General features: G+C 36.2%; 1 protein-coding gene and 1 pseudogene across 2 annotated transcripts in view; one reads left to right on the forward strand and one right to left on the reverse strand.

The window, feature by feature from the left end:
- The window catches only part of STAG1 (stromal antigen 1), a 293,851-nt gene that overhangs the window by 71,694 nt on the left and 208,736 nt on the right, over positions 1 to 13,421 (forward strand). The gene's annotated exons all lie outside the window — the stretch shown is intronic.
- Positions 4,526 to 5,722, reverse strand: LOC101635982 (annotated as a pseudogene).

The following is a 13,421-nucleotide window of genomic DNA, read 5'->3' on the forward strand; positions in this document are numbered from 1 at the left end:
ATGTATTTTTTTTCTCTTGAAATTATAATGGATTTTATGTGTAATGCTTTCTTAAATTTTAATTAAGTTGGATTAATAGTTGACATATGGGGTCCTCCCTGGTGGTTCAGTAGGGTAAAGCACATCTTTGCAAAACTAGCCACAGCCACTTCAGTGCCTTTGCCAAGGTGGTGACCCACATGTTGCAGCAGATCTCTCTTGTCTGGCCTGCTGCTCCCCTCAGCAGTGTACTTCTTCAGTCTGCCTATTCTGCTCCCCACTCTGTCTCTGGTGAGTCCTCTCACTGCCCCTGCACCTCTGGCCTTTTTCCAGTTCTCAATGCATAAATAAATAAATCTTTTTTAAAAAAGTTGACATATTAATAAGTACCTTGATTCTGTCACCAGTCCACCTGTTACAGTGCAACCCCAATGTCAAATGGGTTGCCTGACTGTGGGTCCTTACCCACCTACTTGAAAGGGACATATAATGAGACTCAACAGTAGGCACACACAAAAAGGTCAATAAATGGTTAATTTACAAAAAGGGGAAATGGAAAAAAAAACTCCAGGAGAAAGAGAGAGATAAATGGGAGAATGTATCCTACCAGTTTGGCTGAGCTGGGCTCCAAATAGCACAGTGAAAGCTGGTGAAAACTAAGTCCCCCAAAGCTCACATATCTGGTTATGTACCAGAGTTGCTTAACTCCACACTTAGTTCCTAGTAATCTTTCTTTCGGTGGTGATAACATTATGGGATTTGTAGTCAGTCGTTGGTGTCTTGGATCTCTGGTGTGGGATGAGGGCGGAGTCTATAAAACCTGTTTGTGGAGTTTCTTCAGAACATCCTTTCTCCCCAACACATGGATGATGTCCTTGTAGCTTTGAACTTTGTTTCTAGCCTAATTTGATCTTGATGAAGTAACACTTTATATGCAATTCTCTTGATTCTACTTCATGTTTATATTTATTTGTGTTGCTAGAGTGATAATTTTGCTCCTGACTTAACTATTCTAGTACCTCAAAAAGGCTCAACTTTGAGTCTTTCCAGTTGATGCTTTAAACTTTTCTTGCTTTTTTGTATACTATTACCCACCCTGCTTGCACTCAGTCTAGCTCATTACCAGGAGGTATTCTGTAGAAAAGTAAGCACAGGTGGAATTTGTAGTTTATAGGTTTCTGGAAATAGTTACTTCAGTTAAATTAAAAGGTAAATTATTTAATAGTTAGTAGGTAGAATTTATAATGGGATAAAGATCCCATGCACAGTAGCACTTTTGTTTTCTAATTGCTCTGATGGTGTGTCTATGGTGGTTATGAAACACTATGTTAAGGAGAACACAAACTTCACCTGTTTTTTATCTTTCAAAAAAAAAAGCTGTTAACTTTGCTTCCCTTGTTAATTCTGAGAGTTCTAATCCTCAATTTTGCATCCCCTGCTTTAAAAATACATATGTATATAAATACGAATATATTCATAAGCATATTTGTTGCAAACAACAATTATTAGGAGTCAAACATTAAGAATATTTGAACAAACAAAAAGGACAAAAAAGTGCTTTCCCTTATAGAGATGCCCCCCCCTTTTTTTAAGCCACTCTTTTTTTCCTGTAACTAGGACTTAATATTTATGAAGACATTACAGGTGTTCTTCCAATTAATCCTCTCAAAGTAGGCTTCTTTTATTATTCTTTGAGAGATGGGAACACTGAGTTATTATGAGAGAGTTACAGAATACATATCTGCTCTAAGAACCTAGACAGTCTAGCTCAAGAAGTCAAACTCTTAGAACACTCTGCTATATTTCTTTTTTGATTTTAAGGTTTATATTACCCAGAAATACTAAAATTATGTGCTGTACTCTTATATGTTATTAGGAGAGAAAGAATAAAATAACAACCCATATTACTATTGCCAACTTTTAATCTCTGTCCCATTGAGGATGCAATTCAGTTTTGGTTTAAATTACCCTTTTGTCTCTTTAATGTTTAAGATTTTTCTAGATTAATGTTTTCAGAAGTATTTCTTGTGTCTTAATGTTGCCTGTCCTTTTTTGGGCCATGTTGTAGTGTGTATTGCTGTGTGACTTGTGGGATCTAATTTGATTTTGGCATTCCTTTTATTCATTTAAAGAACTACACAATCTCCTAAGTAAATTTTTCTGGAAATAGAGATTAAAATTTTGCATTGATTGAATACTAATTTTTTTTTGTAGTATGAAGTACACTTTCATGTATGTTGTATTGGACAAAAAAATTTGCCTTAATATCCTTAATTTTATATCATAAACATAGGTAACAGAATCATATTTTAGTATATGAGTGCATTATTTCTGTGCTTCTACTAGTAGTATTTATATCTAAGTTAAAGTATCATTGTGCCCAATGTATTTAGGTTTGTACCTATATTTTCTCAGGTTAGTTTACAGTCTTAAATTTTGTCCTTGGGTCAGTATTCATTTTGAGTTAATTTTTGTCACAGAGTCATTATCACTCGTATGCTCTCTATTTGTGTGTGTATATATACACACACACACATATATTCATAGTTACATTTATTTCATGTGATGTCCATTTGTTTCAGGACCACTTGTTGAAAGGATTATTTTTCTCCTTATTAGCAAAGATTAGTTGACAGTACTGTGTGGATCTGTGGATTTCTGGACTTCTATTTAGCTTCATTGATCTATTTATCCTATACCATTTCTTGCTGCCCTAGTTTTTTTCTTTGTAGTAAATATTAAAGTTGGGTAGTGTCAGTCTTCAAACTTTGTTCTCACTTAACATAGTGTGGGTTATTTTGGGTCTTTCATCTTCCTTATAAACCTTAAACATCAGTTTTTGCTGGGATTTTCTTTGTTTTTTAAATTTAATATTAGCTCTGCTTGATCAAAGGCTTATTAAAATTTTCTATTTCTCTTTATTTATTAAATCTTTTATAAAGTAAGTTTATACAATGCCTAGAATTAGTTCATTTTTTTGTGTTGTGTATTAGTACCTTCTTTCTCTCCACCTGTTTTGTCATTTTTAGTTGGTTGATCTTTTTTTTTTTTAAAGATTTATTTATTTATGCATACATAACTGGGGTACAGGTTGTGGCAAAATGATTCACCAGAAACAGAGTGAGGAGCAGAACAGGCAGATCGACAAAGTACACTGCTGAGGGGAGCAGTGGGTGAGACAGGAGATGTTTGCTGTGCCATGTGGAGCATCTCTGGGGCGGAGATTGAACTAGCACTGAAGTGGCCAGGGCTTGGTTTAGCTTCTCAATGCAGCGCTCCAACCTGCTGTGCCACCTGGGAGGGCCCTTGGTTAGTTAAACTTAACAGAGCTTTATCCATCTAATAACTTAATGTTCGTGGGATTGTTTTTGTTTGCTTTTTTTGCTTTTCTGTCTATCACTATGCCTCATACCCCTTCTCATTCCCCTCAGAACTGCATTGTGTATTGCTGTTCATCTCGGGGATTGTGCACCTGGGACTTGGAAAGAACTAAATCACAGAGGCTTGAGTGAGGGACTGAGCTCCAGGCTTCAGTGTCAGTCTTTATTTTTCCAGGGTTTTTATTTCCATCTTCTCAAGCATTAGACAATATAGAAGACATTTTAAACATGACATAAATTTAACATTTCACTATAGACCTTATTTTGACCTTTTGCTAATTATCTGTGAAAACTGTATGTGGCATATCACACAGGCAGTGTTCTTAATTAAGATAGTTACACATTATCAAAAGGTAAAGATCAGAGTTACACATTGTGAGGTTTTTCGAGGAACATTAACTACCTCTGCCCACACCAGGAAGGACATTCCTTGTATCCAGATGATGGGTTTAAGGAGAACCAAGAGTTTGCTCATGGTTCATCCTGGGAGGTCTGACCAATGGTCATGTAACCTTGAAGCCCGTTTTCAGGTCCTGTTTTGTGTGTGTGCTCAGTGCTCCGGTCATTGTCACCTCGCCATATTCCACAGGTGCACCTGGCTGTGACTCTGTTTCTCTCTACAGCTGCCTACTAGTTTTCAGAAGAACTTTATTTTGTTAAATTGTCTGTTACATAACTGTACAATACTTGTCATTCTGACTTGCTTGCTATACATTATTCCCTTGAATTTCTTCCATTTTGCTGAAAATAGTAAATCCTTATATGAATGAATAGTACTCCATGGTGTAGATATGCCACATTTTATTGATTGGTGGGTGTTTAACATGTCTATTTTTGTAAATAATACTGCAATAAACATTGTGTGTATGTGTGTATACACACACACATATATTTGATGTTTTGATGATGTTCTTGGGAGAGATGCCCAAGTATGGAATTACTAGATCAGATGATATTTCCATTTTAAAGTTTTATGGTCAGTCCAGATCACTTCCCAAACAGCCTCCCCAGCTTATGATCCCACCAATAATGTAATAGGGTTCCTCTTTATCCTCTACAGGTTGGTGGATTTCTTTTTCTTTTTGGTAGTTGAACCAGGCAAGTCTTTATTAAAAGACTCTGCATGAGGAAACCAGTGCTGGAAAGGAGGATTTTGCCTGATTCCTCTAGCACTTGCTGTAGTTTTCCTAGTCTTCTGCCAGCTCAGAGAACAGCTCAGAGCCTTTCTTAACAGTGTTTTTGTTAGCGAACCTTCAAGATTTTACTGTGCTGGAGCATTTCTTGAGTGATGTCCAGGGGCATATCCTCATAATATAATACACCATGTATATAATTTAGATACTCTGTTATCAACTCATCACAGCTGTGCTGATGAACACCTGGTGGACATAGTTTGATTTTTTTTTCTTCTTGTTCTCAAAAAGGTCAAAGGGAGCCCAATATGGAATGACTAGCAATTCCAACTGATCTATAAGAAATACCTGACTGCCAAATGGTCTTCTCAGTCATGAATTAGGCTCTTATAGGACTCTCCACATTCCACCTAAGTTATGTCATCAGGGTTTCTGGTACAAATGGGTATATTCAGTTTTTTCTGATCAATATACCTTAATCTTTTTAGCTTTCTTTATAGTTTTACCGGCATCCTCTTCCTCATCTGAGCTGACATCTCCAATTTTGGGCTTTTCCACTTTACCTTCTTTCCCCCCCTTTCTTTTCCTTTTATCACCAATGATCTCTTTTCCTCATTCCTTTTCCAAATAAAGGGTGGTGGGGTAACCTACTCCTTTAGAATCTTTACTCAGCAGTTCTTTGACTTCCTTCTCTTCTAGGTAGTGGATCTCTTTGGTTCCCCAGCCAGTGGTCTTACCATGCTATGCACATACAATGAAGGGGCCTCCAGCAAGATACTCCCAGGCATACTTCTTGTCATCATTATGCTTTGTGATCACACTTTCTCTGCCACTAGGTCCACAGAATAAAAGGCAACACCAAATTACCCAATTATAAGAGATGTCTGCACCAGCCTGAAGAGCTGCCAAAAGTGCTTTAGCACAAGACTTGGCAGTGGTTCCCAAATTATTTATGAGATTAGCATTAGTCATGCTAATGCCTGTGTCCACCAGAGTCAGGGTGTGCTCCTGGTGATTGGGGATGTTGTCAATTTTCAGCTCTTTACCATTATGCATCTTTCAGGCTTTTATAGCAACTATTGTCCAAGGCATTAGGAGCATTACTGATCACTCCTGAAGAAAATTTCCTTGTTGTAGTAGAAGGTGTTGATAAATGACATTAAGTTGGGCAATTTCTGCCTGGAAGACAAAAGTCTGCACCTCTTCTCCGTGGTGCATTTCCACAGACATCTTAAAGGAGAAATGTTAGAAACACTAGAAAGCAGCGTAAGTAGAGGCTGTGTCTGGCTCACACACTGCCAATAGGTTGCATGGGGTGATGTAAGAGGTCTCATTCCTCATCCTGTGTATTAATGTTTTCTCTTCATTGTTATCTTAGCTGGGGGTTTGTTGATAGTGTTTACCTTCTTGATTAACCCTTCATTGCACTGATCTTTGTATTTTTATTTTTACTTATTTCATATTTCTAATGTAAGCTCCTTATTGGGGACTATTCTTGCCTCTTAGTGTGGGCCTATTATTGTATTTATTTTCTTTTTTAATACTGTGTTTGCTGAATCTCATAAACTGTGATATCTTTAATTGGTGTTTTCATTAATACATAGCTATTTTTTGAATTCTGCTTTAATTTTCTCCTTAAGCCAGTAACTGTTAAACAACATAGTTTTTAATCTCCGTGTACTCATATTTTCTGGTTTTGTTGTGTGTGTGTTTTAAGTACAGTTGCTTTTTAGCTTTCTGGTATTATGGTCTGAAAGACTACTTGATGTTGCAATTGTCTTGTGCTCCATTGTGGTCTTGATTTGAAAATGCTCCATGTGCACTTGGGAAATAAGTATATACACAGCCGTTTTTGGTATTCTGTTGATATCTTGTAAGTCTGTTTGAGCTACCTCATCTTTCAAAGCTATTGTTTACTTTTTCATTCTCTGCCTTGTTGATTTGTCCATAGTTGTTACTGGGGTATTGAATTCTCCTCATAGTATTGTATTGTTGTCAACACCTTTCTTTAGTTCTAATAATTGGCATATATTTTGATGCATGCATAAGTGTTAATTGGTGCATATATATTGACCTAATGGTGCATATGTATAAATTTGGTGTATATATATTTATAAGTGTTATTTTTTTCTTATTGTATTAGGCCATTAATCAGAATGTAATATGTATCTCTCTTACTACCCTTTTTAGTCAGGAATTGATTTTATTGCATATATGTAGTTCTTCACTTGTTTGGATCACTATTTGTGGATATCTTATAGCTTCTAAGAGTGCTTGTTTTTGTTGGTAAGATGGGTTTTTTGTGAACAATAGGAGGTTAGACTTGAAATCCACTCAGCCACTCTACAGTTGGGGAATTCAAGCCATTTAAGGATTTCCCCCCTCTTCTCTTACCCTCCACTCCCTTCATGTGGGGGAGGGTGAGAGGATTCAGCTGAGACAGAGTGGGGAGCAGTGCACACAAATCCATTGAAATACACTGCCTGGGAAGCATTGACAAGATAGTATAGGTCTCCCTGATTAGGGATTGAACTCATGTTGCAGTGCTTGGCTATAGTTTGATAGCTCTGAGATTTTAACCTCTGTGCCAGGGAGGCTCAAGCTATTTACATTAAAGGTGATTATTGGGACATAAAGTGCTCATTTGTTTATTATATAAACAAAATTTGTATTTTGTCTTTTTATCTTTTTTAAGTTTAATTTTCCTTTCCTTTTTTTTTTTAAATTTATTTGGACATTATCCCAAGTTTTTATCACTCTGTGGTGTTGTTTTTGTGACTCTGTTGGATGGTGTAATCTCAGACTCATTCTGGTTGCCTACATTTACTTTGTTCCACATTTTATGATTTTTGTGAGTTACAATCATACATTTTGTTGTTGTTGTTCTTGCTTTATTGTAGTCATATTAAGTACTTCTCACAGTCTGGCTTTTCTTAATTTTTGCTTTTTAGTGAATGTTCTTACATTCCCATCTGTTTTGAATGATAATCTTGCAGGGTAAAGAATTTCAAGGGGGAAGTCTTTTGTCTTGAATACTTTTTAAGTATCTCCTGCCATTCACTTGTTACCTGCAAAGTTTCTACTGATAAGTTCTTGGTTAGTCTCACAGGTACTCTTTTTTCTCTGTTAAATTCTGTACTTGTCACATCAGTGACAATCACAATATTTGAAAATCACAATATTTTTAGTACATGGTGGCATGTGCCATCTAGTATTTGTTTGGAATTTTTGGGGTCTCTTGGACATCTGGTGGGTCTCAGCAATTATTTCTGAATTTTTCTTTGCCTTTTTACTTCTCTTCCCTCATTATACCTGCTATTTCTCTTTTGATTATACCAGAGGGCTCTTAACACTGTTCTCAAGTTTTAAAAATCTCTTGTTCTGCTTGTGTATTCTCTGCCACTCTGCTTGTAAGTTCACCAGTTCTCTTCATTACTTAGGCTTGTCTGTTATATGCTCTCTATTATATTTAATTCAGTTATAGTGTCATAAAAATATATTGTTCTAGTTGTAGCAGTCTCGTTTCCTTGATCTTTGTTGTACTCCTCTTTTACATTATCAACTGCTCTTCTTAACTCAACAAAGATGGTTATAACTTACTTTAAATTCTTCTTCAGGCATGTTCTGCACTTCTGCTGTTTTAAAACTTCTGTTGGAAATTTTTTTCTCTCTCCAACTTTGTGATACCTGCCCTGCCTTTGCATTTGTTAGTTTTCCTTCATTTTCAGTTTTTTCTTTTCTTTTTCTTTTTTTGGTTAGTAGTTGATTTTATATCCCTCTCACAGGAAGCTAGGTATAGGTATAAGCCTACATTTTTACCCAGAATTTTTAGTTTATTTCTAACTGTTGTCTTTATTCCTGTTCATACTGCTCATACTGCCCAGACTCTATTGCTGGGTAGACATAGTACATAGGAAGAAACTTGGTCTGCAGCACCAAGCAGTCACCTTCACTAAATAATATCAAGGGTTCAAGCTTTATACAGTGCAATGGGGAGCCACAATGATGATCCCCCACTTCCCCTCTGCCAACTGCTCCAACAAGATACCTCATATATCATATAGTCTAGTGCCAGCCTCAACTTCTAGACTGCTGTTTAGCACAAAATATAGTGCTGGGTTTGAAGACTATAATTGAAACAGATCCACAGGCCAGTAATTGTTCTCGGCACATTTTGGTATGGAGTCTAATCCTAGAGCATTTGCACCTGTTATTGAAATCAGGTGTTTTTAGTTCTAGTTAATGAGAGCATTTAGTTGTCTTGGTTTTGGCCTTGGGCACAGGTAACACAGGTGTTTCAGTTATTACAGCTTTAGCTTGCATATAGTAGCCTCTTCATTGTGGAGACACGGAGCTAGCTGATCTGATCTATCTTGACCACTCGAACTCCAGCTTCTCTAGATTGTGAGACCCAGGCTAAAGGCAGTAATGATCACTTCGTGTTCCTAGTAGATTCCAGTAGTAGTGCATGTATTCTGCGCAACAGCTCTGTGTACCTTTTTTCCAGTATAGTGCTGGCTCTCCAGTATCAGATGTGAGTATATGGCCCGAGTTGACAATAGCAAAAGGGTGCAGAAGCAAAAGGGTACTTCTGGGTTATAGTGTTCCGATGTTGCACAGACAGTCTAGTTAGTTTTTTCTACTCCTCTTTGTCACACTGCTGTTTTTTGATGTATGCATTTGTTTCCTGTTTATTTTTCAGAATATGTTGGCTTAATTTTGTGATATATTGGTGTGCATATGTGGAGGAGAGGTGAGTCTGTTGTCTTCACTCTGGTGCCATTTTGCCAGACTCCAATTTACTGGGAATTTGTTTAGGACTTTGTTCAGTCAATAAAACAAGTTGGCAAGAACTGAAATCTTGATAAGGTTGAATCTTCCTATTCATGAATATGAATATCTCTCTATTTAGTTCTGGAGGCTTTTTGTCAGAGTATTATAGTTTTCCTTATCAGAGCTTGTTTATATATTTTTTAACTTATCATTGGGCTTGGATTTTGTCAAATGCTTTTCCTGCATCTGTTGCTATCATCATGTGTTTTGTTTTGTTTTTTTTAGTTTATCTTCTTTCTATAATTGGTTGCATTATTTAATTTTTAAATCTTAGCCACCTTTCTATATTTGGTTGTAGATCATAGTCCTTTCAATGTGTTTTAAATTTAATTTGCTAATACTTTGTTGAGGGTTTTCACTTTTTTTTTTCATGACACATACTGATATGTATATAGTGTTCTTGAAATGTCTTTTACTGATTTTGATATTAGGCCAATACTTACTCTCCTGATAAAATGAGTGAGGCAAGAATTTTCTCCATGTCTTTCTCCTGGATGACATTGCAGTGAATTGGCATAACTTGTGTAAATATTTTGTGGAATTCATTAGTGAATCCATTTGAGTCTCCTGCTTTCTGTTGAAAGGCTATTGATTATTTGACTGTTTATTTTTTTGTGTGAGTTTTGACAGGTGTGTCCTTCAAAACATTGGTCCATTTTTTTTTTTCCCTAAAGATTTATTTATTTGTTCATACAGAACTGGGGTACAGGCCAGAGGCTCAGGGTCGGCGAGAGGCTTCACCAGAGACAGAGTGGGGAGCAGAACAGGCAGATCGACGAAGTACACTGCTGAGGGGAGCAGCGGGCGGGTCAGGAGAGGTCTGCCACACCATGTGGTCACCTCCGGGGCAGGCGGGAATCGAACTCATGCAGAAGTGGCTTTAGGTTCTCAGTGCTGTGCTTTAACCCGCTGCGCCACCAGGGAGGGCCAAAACATTGGTCCATTTTATCTTGGTATTAAATTTGTTGGCATTGTTCATAGTATTCCTTTATTATTTTTTTAATGTCATGGGATTCTGACATGTATTTTCTCTTTCACTTCTGATAATAGTAATTTGTGTCTTTCTTTTTCTTAGCTAGCCTGACTAGCTGTTTATTGCTTTTATCGAACATTTAACCAAGCACCAGTAAAGTGGTTATAGTCACTGCACTGATTTTTCACTTTCCTTTTGCTATGATCATTTTTTTTCTTCCTGCTAACTTTTGATTTCATTTGTGCTTCTATATTCTAGTTTACTAAAGATGGAAGCTTAGATAATTTTTAGCTTGTTTCCTGTCATATACAAAATGCTAGAAATTTCTATGTACTTCTTTTGCTCCTATAAATTTTGATATGTTGCATTTAGTTCAAAGTATTTAATTTTTTTCTTGAGATAAGTTACTTGATAAAGCATTTAGAAGTGTATTGCTTAATCTACAAGTATATGGGGATTTTTTCAACTATCTGTTGATTTCTAGTCTAATTCCATAACTGAATTATATTTTTTGTTAAAATATATTTTATGACCCAGCATATGTTTTTTTCTTGATTAGTGTTCCCATTGACGGTAAGAATGTGACCTGTGATTCTTGAATATATACTTTTATTTTCTGCCTATCTACTGGGCTTGAAATTTTAAATAGAGCAAGCAACTATAAGAACTGATTGATAGGAAAGAGTCAGGAACCTTGACAAGTGTGTCATATCATCTTAAAAGATGACATAGGTGATCATTAGAAATCTACTTTAGATAGTAAAAAAAATTCAGAGAACTAGAGAGACATACTCTTTTAGACCATTTTAAAACCCAAGACATCTTGGAAATAGTATGGTTTTCATTCTTTAAAATGAAATTAATAGAATGAGTAGGTGAAATTAGCAATCAGGAAAAGTAATAGAATGAGTAGGTGAAATTAGCAATCAGTATATATTTATCTAATAAGTATTGGATGTTCTCAATTTTAAAAAGTAGGCCTGCCTCACCAGTGGCCTAGAAGTTAAGTCACAGCAATGTCACTGCTGTAGCTGTAGTTAGATTCCCAGCCAAAAGGCTAACCCATATGGAGCAGCAGATCTCCGCTGTCTCACCTGCTGCTCCTTTTAGCATTGTATTTCAGTCAGTCTGCTTCTTTTGTTCCCCATTTTGTCTCTGGCAGTTCCTCTCTCTCCACATCTCTGGCCTACCCTCTCCCCTTCATCTACACAAAAATAAAGAAAAAATAATAAAAAATAAAAGCAAGTGGTTATGGCATAAAACAAATTTAAGAAACAATAGCATAGCCATGGAACAGATGGGGGCCCTCCCTGGTGGTGCAATGGGTTTTAAAGTGCAGTATTAATAAGATAGCCACAGCTGTATGAGTTCATTTCCCACCCTGGGAGGTGACCAACATGGCACAGCAGACCTCTCCTGTTGTGCCTGCTGCTGCTCTCAGCAATGTACTTTGTCAGTCATCCTGTTTTGCTCCCCACTGTGTCTCAGGTGAATCCTCTCAATGCCCTGCAGCCTCTGCCTTCACCAAGTTCTGTATGCATAAATAAATAAACCTTAAAAAAAAGTGTATGGACTAAGAATGAATTTAAAATTGCTAGAACTATAGGAATAAAGTTATTTAACTTTATTAAAAAAACAGATACAGATAACTTTTTTATTACAAAAGTTTATTTTTACATCATTTTGTACATTTTTTTTTCCATCTCAGTTGTAATCCCCGCAGGTTTCCCATCACCAAGTCACCCATGTGCCATCACCATAATCCTGTGCATTCCCCCCGCCCCCCCGTTTTTGATCCCATTCCCCACTCCACCCCCACAAAATATCTCTGGTATATGGTCGTTCATTATTTTTGTTATTTTCTCGCCTGGTCCATTAATCTCCTGCTATGAGTGAAACCATCCGGTATTTTTCTTTCTCTTTCTGGCTTATCTCACTAAGCATGATCTTTTCTAGCTCCATCCAAGTTGCTACAAAAGACATGTGTTTGCTGAGTAATTTTCCATTGTTGTTGAGTAATATTCCATTGTATATATGTACCACATCTTTTTTACCCAGTCATCTACTTTTGGGCATTTGGGCTGCTTCCATGTTTTTCCAATTGTAAATAAAGCAGCAATAAACATGGGGGTACAGGTACAGATAATACTTTTAAAGCCATGGTTAAACAAAAATATAGATTAAGAACGGCATAATGCTAAATGAAAGATGATAGAACCATAACTTATTCTTTGTTTATATTTTTTCCACCAAAAGGTATATTTTAAAGTCTAGACAGGCTACGTAGAACAAAAGGGACATTTGAGACATAGTTGGATATGTTTAATGAAATATGAGAGGAGAATAAAAAGTCCTGAAGCTATTATTATAAAACCTGGCTTATGGCCCAAAAGTGTGGTAGTAGATTTTATGTAAAAAACAAGAGGATTTGAGTCTAGAACAGGCATGGTGACTCGTATAAAATCAAGCCCACACTTTTAAATAAGTTCAAGTATGTAATACTTATATTTAATAAAGCATTAAAAATAAATTGGTATAGTAATTTTTGAGGTTTATTTGCTAGTAGCATCCTGGAAGAATGTTTTCATGAGTGTTCTTTATAAAGAGTCTGCCCAATATACACACACATATATGTATGTATGTATGTATATTTACAATTAAGGTTCATGACAATATTGGTCATAATGGGAAAAATAATGGAGACAGGCTAAATTTTTATAAAAGAATTGTTTAAATTACATATATACTTAAAAATACTAAGGGAAAATAATTAAAACAAGTAAGTAATAAGTTAGGATGTCCATGATGTTTTGTGAGTAAAACATGTAAATTGTATATGATATGTAAATCATTGCCTTTTTGGGAATTATTAAATGGAACTAATATGTGTGTAGTTTGTGTACTTTATAATTTTATTAGCATTGTGCCATGTGTCAGTTGTCCATGCTTTTTATTTGTTGAGTAGTACTCCATTAGATAGGTGTAACATAATAAATTTATCCAGTTTTTTTTTGAAGATTTATTTATTCATACAGAACTGGGGTACATGCCAGAGACGTGGAGGGTGAGAGGATTCACCAGGGACAGTGGGGAGCAGAACAGGCAGATCAACGAAGTACACTG

The sequence above is a fragment of the Condylura cristata genome, unplaced genomic scaffold (assembly GCF_000260355.1).
Source record: "Condylura cristata isolate star-nosed mole 26May11 unplaced genomic scaffold, ConCri1.0 scaffold00014, whole genome shotgun sequence".
Taxonomy (NCBI): Eukaryota; Metazoa; Chordata; class Mammalia; order Eulipotyphla; family Talpidae; genus Condylura; species Condylura cristata.